The sequence below is a fragment of the Sus scrofa genome, chromosome 1, assembly GCF_000003025.6.
Source record: "Sus scrofa isolate TJ Tabasco breed Duroc chromosome 1, Sscrofa11.1, whole genome shotgun sequence".
In the NCBI taxonomy this organism is placed as follows: Eukaryota; Metazoa; Chordata; class Mammalia; order Artiodactyla; family Suidae; genus Sus; species Sus scrofa.
The window spans coordinates 233,898,456-233,911,369 of NC_010443.5; positions in this window are offsets into that span (position 1 = coordinate 233,898,456).

Genomic DNA, 12,914 nt, shown 5'->3' on the forward strand with positions numbered 1-12,914 from the left:
TTGCTGGAAATATTTATGTAAATTAAGGTCTAGTGAAAAGAACATCCATAATACATAAAAATTCTTACCATGTTTTTTGATATTCAAAAAACAAACCAAGTGAAGAATTAATCTTTTCAAAGCCATTTTCTCTTCTACCTGGTGCAGACAGGCTCAGAAAACAGAACTCCTACAGAAAGTTGTTGCAGGTGATACAAACAAAAACCCAACAATTCCTCTCCTAGAAAAGTATGAATAGCTTTGCCATTTCACCTCCACCAAAGCTAACACAACTCTGAACTTAAATATTATTGACAAGATTTCATAATATAGGATCATACAAATGCATGACTATAAACACAGAATATGTCATCTCCAAATATCTGTCCTATGAGGAAGAGATTAGCCTCCTTAATTTATCTCCTTGACATAAAGCACATGTATATCCTGATTTTTTTATTTAAAATAAATTTTAAAATAAAGAACCATGGTGTATTAGTTTTAGGTCTCATAAAACTCGATCACCTTATTCATACTATATCTTAATCTTGACAATGATCCTGTGAAGTGTCATTATCATCACTGCCACTGCCATCACCACCGTTATCATCCTCATCACCATTATCATCAGATCATCATTGCCATTATTACCACTATCATCATCATCATCTGACAGAGAAAGAGACTAAAGCTTAGAACAATCATACATGTAACTCAAAGTCATTCTGCCAACAAGAGGGTTGTTTCTACTTTTTGGCAATCATGAAGAGTGCTGCTATGAAGATGGGTATGCAAGCATCTGTTCAAGTCCCCTGCTTTCAGACCTTTTGAGTATACATCTAGGAGTGGAATTGCTGGATCACATGGTAGCTCTGTCTTGAACTTTTTTGGTCTATTTTTTTAGGGCCACACCCATGGCATATGGAAATTCCCAGGCTAGGGTCTGAAACGGAACTTCAGCTGCCAGCCACAGCCACAGCAATGCCAGATCCAAGCCACATCTGTGACCTATACCACAGCTCAAGGCAATGTGGGATCTTTAACCCACTGAGTCGGTGAGGGATCATACCCACATCCTCACGGATACTAGTTCAACTACTAGTTGAACTCCCCATGTTCAACTTTTTGAAGAACTGCTAAACTGTTTTTCACAGCAGCTGCCACCAAGTTACATTCCTACCAGCAATGCCCAAGGCTTCCAAGTTCTACACATCACTCCCACACCTGTATTTTCCGTTTCATTTTGTTTTTTTATAATCACCATCTCAATGGGTATGAAATGTTATCCTACTGTGGCCATTGTCCATTCTTAATTGGGTCATTTTTCTTTTTATTATGGAGTTGTAAGAATTCTTTATAAATTCTAGATACTCCTTTTGATCAAACAACACCGGCTACATATTGATAATGCATGAGACTGATACAGAACACTCTACAATAGTTTCCAAGTAGGTATTAGCAAAGAATTGCATGTTTAAATGGGAATTTACATGTGATGTGAGAAGCATTTTTACCGAGTTTATTGAACAACCAGAGCAACATATATGTTTAGGATTCATAGCTAATGCAGCAGCAGTTTCCACCATGCATCTGTGTGCACAGCCCTCTGAACCTGGGCTGCAGCAGTGAAAGCCCTGAGTCCTAAACATGAGACCACCAGGGAACTCCTGAGTTTTCATGTTTTAAGATTGGGTGCTTTAAGAGCCCTAATTACTTAAAAGTTCATAGTAACTTCCAGTGGACAGGATCAGAAGCTGCCATTGGGTAATTAATGAAGAGCCCTGAAATGGCAATTTTGGAAAACCACAGGGTGGTGGGAAATAGTGTTTTATTAACTGCTGCAAAACCTCCAGGCACAAAATGGGCATGGGTAGAGAGAGAGTGACCATTTCTGTGAGTGGCTAAGAGATGCCTTTCCATTTCCTTATCACAGAACGTGTCAGGACAATGCTAAGGATTCCCATTCAAATCCAGCCACCATAGACAGCCCAGACAGAATACAAATAGACACAGGAGAAGTAGAGCAGGGTTAGCGAAGTGTGCAGTTGGCGAGATTGATGTCGATACTCTTCACTGCCAAGTGAAATGCCAATAATGCTTGTATAGCATTTTGTGAGGGCAATGGGAGTATTGATTCCTGAGCAATAATAAAGAATGAAGCCGCTCTCTCAGGTATAAAAATATTGGCAACTGTTACAAAGAATTGACTCATAGGGGCCTTAGTGCTGGCCTATCTTAATACAAATAATCAGGCTTCAGAAGGATTTCAAGAGCAGCCAGCCATGCTTCTCAGGCACTGACTCTGCTATTAATTTACCTGAGGCTTTCATGGCCTCCCAGCCTATCAGCCAATTGGTCTTAGTAGAGCAGGATCTAAATGAATTCCTGAGGTCTCATTCAGAATTGAGAGAAAACAAGAAAAATGAAGAAAGGAGAGAAAAAAATGAAGGAAAAAGAAAGGCTAAATTTTTTAGAAAGCATTTTTAAAGTCACAGATTCTACTGGTGTTTCTTTCTGAAAATGAAGTAATACATGTGACAACCACCTAAACAAAGAACACTGTATGTTCTTTTAAACACACTTCTATTAGAGGTGTGATTTCCAGGAAGAATTTTTTATGCTATAGATTACAATAAGTCTTACACACTGAAACAAAAATCTAACACTTGTGAATGTACAGACCTATTACACTTAATGATATCACATACTTGGCAGGCAGGCTTACAAACACTCTGAAGTTTATGTAGAGCTGGAAAATTGGCCTGAGAAGAGCTACAATGCCCCTCTCCCATAGTCACCCATTCCTAAATCAGAGTGACCTCTTGGAGAAATAAAAATAAATCATCACCACTGGGACATCTAAACGTCTTAACAACTTTTGCAAAAGGTTAACTGTACTTGGTCTCACATGAACGCAATTCCTGGCAGAGGCATTATAAATCAATTCAAAACAATGGAATCTTTAAAATACAGAGTCATAATCAATGGAGAAAATTTTAATAACTTGTATATGTAATTTTGTGTGTGTGTGTATGTATATATAAACTGATTTATGCCCAATTATCCCTTATAGGAGAAAGGTGTTTTGAGAGTTAGAAAAAAGAGGTTAGGTCTTAAAATTTACCCTTTCTTAAATGATTTTTGGCTTTCCCAAAAGTTGATCATGTAGAAGTATTTTGTTTTATGTGTGTTTGTTGTTGCTGTTTTTGTTTCAGTTTTTGCTACTCAGCTCATGTTCACTCCTAAGAATATACGTACAACATAGGGTAAAACGATGATGAATTAAAATACACTGGGTTGAGAAAACAATAGGCTAATACAAACTCAAAGTGAATAATATCAAGAACTGAGAGCCTAAGTCAGCTTGTGAAATAACCCATACTGAGTTAAAGTTGGGTTCTGCAGAAGCACAGATTTCCCTAATACATTTTAAAAGCTCCTGACCAAGACAGGCTATTTCAAGTGCCCAATATTGTCAGAAGTAAAAAGAACAGTCAGTCATTCTACTATGCTGCTGGTAGGAATGGTATGATTTTCCCATAGGCAACATCATCCAAAGCTTTAACAGGTGGTGTAATATGACTCTGAAATTGTACATAAAAACATGGATGTTCACAATGATCCAACCATAAGATTGTTCATAACTGTGCTGTTTATATATTGAAAAACTGAAGGAAAAATATTTAAATGTCAACATCAGGGAACTGGGTGATTTTAAGCAAAGTAAGCTTCAACTCATTTTAAAAAGAGGAAAACTGCTAATTATTAAAGAAATGCAAATCAAATTACAATGAGGTATCACCTCATATCAGTCTGATGACGAATGGCCATCATCAAAAAGTCTGCAAACAATAAAGGCTAAACAGGGTGTGGAGGAAAGGGAAACCTACACTGTTGGTGGAAGTGTAAATTGGTGTAACCACTATGGGGAAGAGTATGGAGATTCCTTAAAAAACTGAACATAGAACTACCATATGATCCAGGAATCCCACTCCTGGGTATACATTTGGAGAAAATAATAATTTGAAAAGATACATCCACCCTGATGTTCATTGCATTACTATGTACAATAGCCAAGACATGGAAACAACCTAAATGTCCACTGACAGAGGATGGATAAAGAAGGTGTGGTACATATATACAATGGACTACTACTCAGCCATAAAAAAGAATAAAATAATGCCATTTGCAGCAACATGGACGGACCCAATGATTATCATATTAAGTGAAATGAGCCTGGAAGAAAAAGACAAATATCATATGATATCACTATATGTGGAATCTAATAAATGATACAAAAGAACTTGTTTGTAGAACAGAAACAGACTCAGAGATTTCAAGGTCAAACTTAGAGTTGTCAAAGGGGAAACTGAGCAGGGAAGGGACAAATTTGGAGGATGGGGTTGGCACAGCACACCACTATATACAGGGACCTACTGTATAGCACAAGGAGATCTACTCAGTGTTCTGTAATAACCTACATGGGAAAAAAGAATAGATACATGTATATGTATAACATTAACTTTGCTGTAAACCTCAATATAATGCAATATTGTAAATCACCTATATCTCAATAATTTTTAAAAAAGAAGGAAAACTGATAGTCACTGTGATTGACTATACAATCACAACGACAATATCAACTCACCTACACCTTCCTCTGGAATAAGTTCTTGAATTTGTTAATCTAGCCACCCCTTCCCACCATGACTCAGAAAAGGTGACCCTCTGTCCCTTCCCAGAGAGTCATCTCTTGACCTTTATCAATAATAAAATAAATACATTTATTTAGTGCTAAGGGCAGTTTGATTTGAAACTTTCTGCTTTCAATAGATTATCACATGTTTATAATAGTATAAACATGTTTTTGCTATAAAACATGTAATAGCTGAATGCATCCTCAGTTAACAGGTTATTTTTAATGTATTTCTTTCAAAGCCAAGAGTACAAAACTGTGTGTACTTTTGGTTTTACTTTTGTTATGAGGTTTTATATAAATATAATCCAAAATATTGATTATCTTGCAGAATGTCAGTGATGTAATACATGATTTTTTATTGTGTCCATGTATTCTAAATTTACTATTGTGACTATGTATTAGAATTGAAATAAGAAGAAAAGCAATTTTTAAAATCCATACCAATATTAGCATCAATAATTTACTGGTTATATTTGCTTATCTGGTTCTATGGCAACTAAGAGCCAGGAATTTCTAGCAATATTTTAAGGAAAAGGATAATAAGGTTCAAAGAATCTAATTTTGCTTCCATAGCAGCAGGTATCATTTAGAATTAGGTCCCCCACTGAATTCTTAGTCTGTGCAGCAGATACTAGATGAGAAGATACATATTATCTAAAATTGAAAACATTCTCCTATTGCTGTTTTGATATAATAATGTAGCTTCATTATTTCATTAATTTATTAAAAACATTTATTGAGCATCTGTTGTGTTCCAGGCAACATGCTAGCTAGGCAGAGAGATGATAAAGATGAATGAAAAATGGTCTCTACCCTGCAGGAGCTCACAGTAGAAAGGGCAAAATAGGCATGTAAAAGTTTATACTATAATAAGATAGTGCTGAAATGGAAGCATGAGAAAAGTGAGTGGAAACATAAAGAACAAAGTGATTAGTTCTAATTATATGGCAGGGAAGAAATCCACAGGCAATAGCACTGAATTAGGGTTTTAAATAATTAGTAGAAAATACCAATGGATTAGAAGAGGTAATCCTGCCAAAGACAAAGATAACATATAGGGGTTACTGGGAAAATCCCATAGGTTGGTTTAACTGTAATATGTAAACTGTAGTGGACAATAGGAAAGGAAGAAGTTGAAAAAATAAAATGTGTATCCATTTCAATCTTTAGGCAATGGGGACTGCCAAATTTTTTTGAAGCAAGCTAATGACACGACCTTATCTGTCTTAAATGACACTGGAAGATGGTCTGAGGGAAAATGTGAATGCAAAGTTGTTACTTAGAAAGATACCAGAATAGTCCAGGTAAGATTTAATGAAGATACAAACTGGGGCAGCAATGATGGAATTGAAGATGAGTGCAGAAGTAAGGGAGCTATTTAAAGGTAGAATTGAGGGAGTATGTTGACAGCTGATTTAGAGGGATAGAGAGAAAGAATTGATGGTTCAAACTTGCTAATTCAAGGACTAAGAAGATTGTGAGTATCTTAAATCAGGAAATACAGAAGGAGGGATTGATTTAAAGGAGAAAATGTAATAAGCCTGGTTTTCAAAAGTATGACTTGGAAATTCCTGGGGAAAAGTAGGTAAATATGGCTAACGAGAATTTGGTAACATCTTTAATGCTTTAGTTTCTCTCTTAAATGAAGAGAGTTACATCTACAAATTATATCCGACTTTTAAATATCATTTAAGAGGAGAGAAAGAAAAACTCTCCCTGACACAGCCTAAAATGGAAAAAATGGCCATTTATTTCAGGAATGGAATGAGGATAAATCTTCAGGGATTAATCAAAACCCAAAGCCTATTCCCAGCTTGGAAATGAAGTTTGAATTTACAATACTCATTTGCTCTGTCAAGCACAAGCTATAACATTAACATAACATTTTGTCCAGGGCCATTGGAATATCTGCAGTCCTGACAAAAGCAAAGCCAAACATCCCTGGAGAAACCCTTTCACATCTCAGAGCTCATGAGATTCCTCTAGAATAGTAATTGATAAAAATTTACAAGTTACCAAATAAGCACTATGAGGGAACATCAGTCAATACACAAAACAGAAAAATAAGTACCCTCAAGTATATGAAATTAAAGAATAATTGGAAAAGTGATTGTAAAGATATATAGATAGATAAAAGATATAAATTAAAAACTAGAAAACATAAGGGACAATTAGAATAATACGATAAAGGAATAAATAGACTTGAAATAGAACCACTATGAAAACATTGCCATTGAAATAACCCACACCTCCATGCACATGTTAGAATAAATTATATTATGAATTATGAAACACAGTACTAAATGACAATGGGAACAATATCAAAATTTCTGGGATTCTGCTAAAGTTGTATTTAGAATATGTATAATCTCGATATCACAAATTTGTAAACAAAAAAAGATTAAATATTAAGTTAAATTACCAAGACAAGAAGTTTGAAAAGTAAACCTAAATAAAAAAAAGAGTAAGACAGGAAGTAATGAAATGGGACAACAAACAACAGAAAAAAAATCACAAAAATAATATTTAATGAAAGCAACAACAAAGAGATAACCACTGATTTAACAAAGTAGTATAAATTTATACTCTGAAAACTAAAAACATTGCTGAGGTGTTCCCATCATGGCTCAGCAGTAATGAACCCAACTAGTATCCCTGAGATACAGGTTCAATCCATGGCCTCACTCAGTGGGTTAAGGATCTGGCATTGCCGTGAGCTGTGGTATAGTTTACAGACCTGGCTCAGATCCCATGTTGCTGTGGCTGTGGCAATAGGACAGCAGTTGCAACTCCCATTCAACACCTAGCCTGGGAACTTCCATATCCCATGGGTACGGCCCTAAGAAGCAAAAATAAATAAATATATACATACATACTTGTAAATACATACATAAATACAAAAAAAAACTATTGAAAAAAAGAAAAGATCTGATAAATGGAAAGACATCTCATGTTCATGGATAGGAAGACACAATATTGTTAAATGACAGTATTCCTCAATTGATCTTATGGTCAATTAATTTTCAACAATTGTGCCAAGACAGTTAAATGGGGAAAGAAAAGCTTTACAACAAATGGTGCTATGACAACTGCATATCCATGTGCAAAAGAAAAAAAAAACTTGTACCTCTACATCACACCATATGTAAAAATTAACTCAAATTGGAATCAAAGATCTAAATGTAGAACCTAAAAGAAGAAAATTATTAGCCAAAAAATTGTAGGCATAAATCTTCATGACCTTGAATTAGAAAATGGTTCTTTAGATAAGACATCAAATGCAGGAGTTCCTGTTATGGCTCAATGGTAACAAACCTGACTAGGATCCATGAGGACGTGGCTTCGATCCCTAGCCTCACTCAGTGGGTTAAAGTATCTGGCACTGCTATGAGCAGTGGTGTAGGTCGCAGATGCAGCTCAGATCCCGTGTTGCTGTGGCTGTGGTATGGGCTGGCTGCTACAGTTCCAACTCAACCCCTAACTTGGGAACTTCCATTGACACAGGTGCAGTCCTAAAAATAAAAAAAAGTAATAAAAAAAGACATCAAATGCACAACAAGCAAAAAAAGTAACCCATTACCACAATAATTTTAAATCATTTTCATCACCCTCCAAAAAAAACCCCGTATCCATTATTCCAAAACCCTCAGCTGTAGGCAACCAACCAGTAAGCTACTTTCTCTTTCTAGAGCTTTTCCTAATTTGGGAATTTCACATAAGCAGAATCATACCATACGTGGGCTCTTTGCAAATTTGGGATTCCCAGCAATTGTAACCATATTGCTCAGTGGCCGAGATAACTCACTAGTTTTGTATCTTTGTGCCCTAGATAAATGCCAAGGGACTGAAGCACTTGTTAGACTCATATTGCTTTTGGCAAGCTGGGCCAACACCAGAGCTGAATCTGACATGCCTTCTAAAAGTGGAAGACTTTGAATTACAATCAAAAACAAGCTGAGAGTAAGAGGAATAGTAGCTGATGTTTTCAACATACTTTGAATGAAAAAAAAAAAGGCTAGAGAGGCAGGTACAGTATGATACCATTTAGGCAAATTATACAAATGGAAAGACATAAGAAAGACATGTTTATTAAAATACCAATAATGGTTAGCTCTGGATCATGAGATTTAGGGTGATTATTTTTTACTTCATAATTTTTGTTTTGCTTAACTTTATTTGCAAGAAGTATGTGAAAGTCTTTGTAAAACAATAAAGCTACTAGAAAGTAAGCTAAGAATACAGTCCCTCCCCCCCAAAAAAATGAAATAATATCTGAAAGAAAAGAAATGAAAAAATGGGTTATGCAATGGGGAAAACAAAGTACATTGCTGCCCTGAGAGAGGCTCAAATAGAATAATACACAAAGAGAATAATTTTGTCTCTTAGCACAATTGGACCAAATGGCTGAAAGAGTGAAGCTGTATATTTGCCAAGACCACCTCCACTTCTGGAAACTGATAGCGCTGAATGGAAACTTGCAAACCTGAGCAGCATCACAATGGGATACATTCTGGTCAGAGGCTATGGATGAGTAGGACCAATTGTTAACAACTGAACGCAACTTTAGTAATGTGCCAGTATCTTTTGATTCTTACTTTTCAATTATATCTTCCACATTCCATCATTTAGGAAAGAATTTCCAAGAATTAGTCTCTGACGGCCATCAAACCATGTGGTATACAACTCCTGGCTAACTGATCACTATGCCAACATAAACCTTGGTGACCAAATGCTTAAAAAGGTTCCTGCAAAATGTGTATAATTCATAAAACATAGGAGGAGCTTAATGTTATAGCGTGCTATACACAAATATACCACCTTCATTGCATGGTTTCCTCCCTATGTGCCTTTTCACTTTTCTAATTTCACTCTGTACCCTTAAACTCCAATAAGCCATAACTATTCACATAACAACTTCTGAGTTCTGTCACTCCTTATAGCAAATCACCAAATTCAGTGGTGGTCTTAGGGACATCTAACAAAAAATTTGTCCTAGAATTCTCTAATATCTCACATGTAGTAGTCATTCATTTAAAATTTTGTATATGAATAAATCAACTGTGTATAACACTATACTTATCCATGTTCTCTAGCACTAGGGTATATTACAGGGGACATGCTCTCAGCAAAAGACATTTTAATTGTAGTCACTGCACCAAGTTGCCATGATATAATTGCCTTTACTTATAATCAGAAATAAACAAAATATTCATATTTTCTTTCTCAGAATATATCAAAAGGAAATTTGATAACAGGTAAAGAGAATAAACTGAAAATAAAGATGAAGAAAGATAACCATTTCTAACAATAATGTGGTGAAGCCAAGAGAGAAGTTTTTTGAAAAAGCAAATAGCAAATCAAAGCTATTATAAGATTCTAAGATAAAAATGAACTCTCTGGCCTAAAGAATAAATAAAAATCAAATATAGAAGGACTAGTGAAAAGTCTAGCAGGGAAAGAAAAATATCAAAAACAACACAGAATTCCTAAATTATAAACAGGTTAGATGATTAAGCTAGATTAAAAGAGCATGTGAGATTTAAATGTGAGGACAGATAAAGAAAACCATCAGCTCTGAAAGTGAATCATATGCCCAAATGTTGAAATGGCATTTGTCTCTACAGACATAATCAGAGCACTTGAATATCTAACTCTGACACTATGTTTATAGCTATAGTCATCTACCTTTACTAGAGAATTATGTACAAGAATCATTAACATAGTTGAAATTGCATGAAAATATCACTTTCCTGATTTATTTGGCTGTATCTTAGCTGTTTGAAGTATTTTAACAAAATTATTTTTTTCATTCTCAAGTTCCTATAAAATAAATGAGGTATTATTATTTCAACTATAGAGTCAATGAAGCTAGCATTGGAACAAGGGGTGACATGGAAATAAGCACAAACTATCCTGACTGGGGCGGGGGGGGGAAGTAATTTATAGAACTGTACAGAGAATATTATAACATCTGTGAAGATACAAACAAAAAAAATGAAGAGGCAGATAAATAGATACAGATATTACACTGAAAAAATATTCTTTGGAATTCATAATAAATTATTTACAATGCTTACTTTTGAGAGATAAGATTTAGTACATGGTATTGGCCAGTGATAAGAAGAATTCTTGAATTTCATTTTGTATTTTTTGCTACCATTCAAATTCTTAGTGAGAATATATTACTTATTCAACTGAAAGAAAGGAGGGAGGAATGAGGAAGGAAGAGAAGGGGAGAGAGGGAGCAGGAAAAAGGAAGAAAGGGAGAAAGAGAAAAAGAAATGTTCAAGCTTTCAGAAGGGAAAATCTGTTACCCACAAAGAAAAAAAAATCATCATCACTTCAAAACTCTTCTTTTTAAACAACAAATTTCAAAAAGATACTAAATTTAAGCCACAAACATAATCTGGCCATGGAAGTGCTGCGAACACAATGGGAGGAAAAGGATTTTATGTTAAATTTACTTCAGGACTGCATTAATGTGGTGAGGCAGCATCTGGGAGAGCAGTATATGATTGGATCTTAAGTGAGCTGGATCAAAGAAGGTAAAGCAGAAAGTTGAAATAGGAGAAGTTTATGGATATGGGAAATCTTCATGTGACAAGGCTTAAAATCCTATAAGGACTATATGAATACATGATAACATGTTGCACTTAATAGCTTGGCAAAAGCAGTAGCCCATACTAAGTGAGGCAGAAATGCCCAAAGTGCCATAACAGATGGTGGAAGAAGAGAAGTAGGCTTCCTAAAATGGAAATAGTACTTAAGGCCTGCCAGAAAATCCACCAGATTACCATGTTTCAAGGGCAGAAAGAGGGTGCCTCATTGACCAGAGCAGTAAGGAATAGGCCAGTGAGAAGGCACCAGCATCATTGAAAAGCTCACTGGCAGCTCTCCTTTGAAAACCAAGGCTGAAGAAAGAAGATGCAATTACAGAACTTGGCCCTCTGATAGCAATGGGGATTGCCCATACAACAGAGGCCAGGAAGCAGCACACAGTCATCACAAATGAGGGTGTATAATTATTAAAATAAGAAGCAAGTTTGGATGCCAGCAAGTGGGTTCTAATATGAAAAATTATAGGTAATAAAACATGCATGCCTAGGGCAAGAATCATGAGCAACCAATAAAAGTGTTAATCTGTACAACAAAGGAAATCTAGTATAGAGAATAAGGAAGCTGACCAGAACTGTAGATCATGATTGGGGTTCTATCAGACTCACCAAGACACAAGATCAGATGAGCCTTACACCTCCCTATCCATTGCAAAGCTGAAAGTGGTAAATCCAGATTCAGGCATGAGCAGGGCCAAAGAAGAAATGTCAGCTGCACAAGCAGATAGCCAGATCCCCTGTCATTCATTACTATCAAAAAGAACCTCCTACTTGGGGGCTTTCTTATGACCAGCTGAAGGAAGAGTAAAAAGTTCAAACTTGGAACACAGACTGCTTGGCCCAGCCTGTGGGTACAAAGTGAAAATAGACAACTGCATAATAGCCCCATTCGATGATGGTGGTGAAAATCAGTTTTGAGGAGGAATCCTTCTAATGGGCAAGGCTTTGGGCAGTGCAGTCAGTCAACTACTTTAAGGGGAAAGAGGTACACCCTGAGGATAGCATATACATGAACAATGGGTAGTAGTGAATGGCTAGCTGGTTGAACAGGAGCCTTGAAGAAGAAAAAGCTAAAGAGGGGCGAGGGATATCTTAGAAAAGTACATGGACACATAAGTGAGAAAATGAAATGTCAAGACTTCGCTATTACATGTTAATTCTCACCAGAGAGCATCCACTACAGTATAGGCATAAAAAATCACGTACACATAATGACTTGATCAGTGGACATTATTAGCTTTTGCTATTTGCTACCTTTGTGCAGTGCTGTCAATTCGACAAGCCTCCGTTGCCAAAAGCCCAATCTACCAGTTACAAAGATCAAAAGTAAGCTTCTCAAGGAGTCCAATCAGTCCTTTATCAGGAAATTGACTTCATCAGATTCCTTTAACTCTAGAAAGTTAATCTATAACTAGAACTAACAGAAACTTGGCATGAGTTCACTTTTCCTCCATACAGGACCTCAGTCAACACACTGTTATGGATTTGCTATGGGTTTGATCCACTAGCACAAGATTCTGAATAATTATCACATGAGGTCAATAGATCTATTCTACAGAAAAGGGGTGTGTGTGATAATGGGCACGAGACCATAGGATTCATCAAGTTTATTCATAACCCAG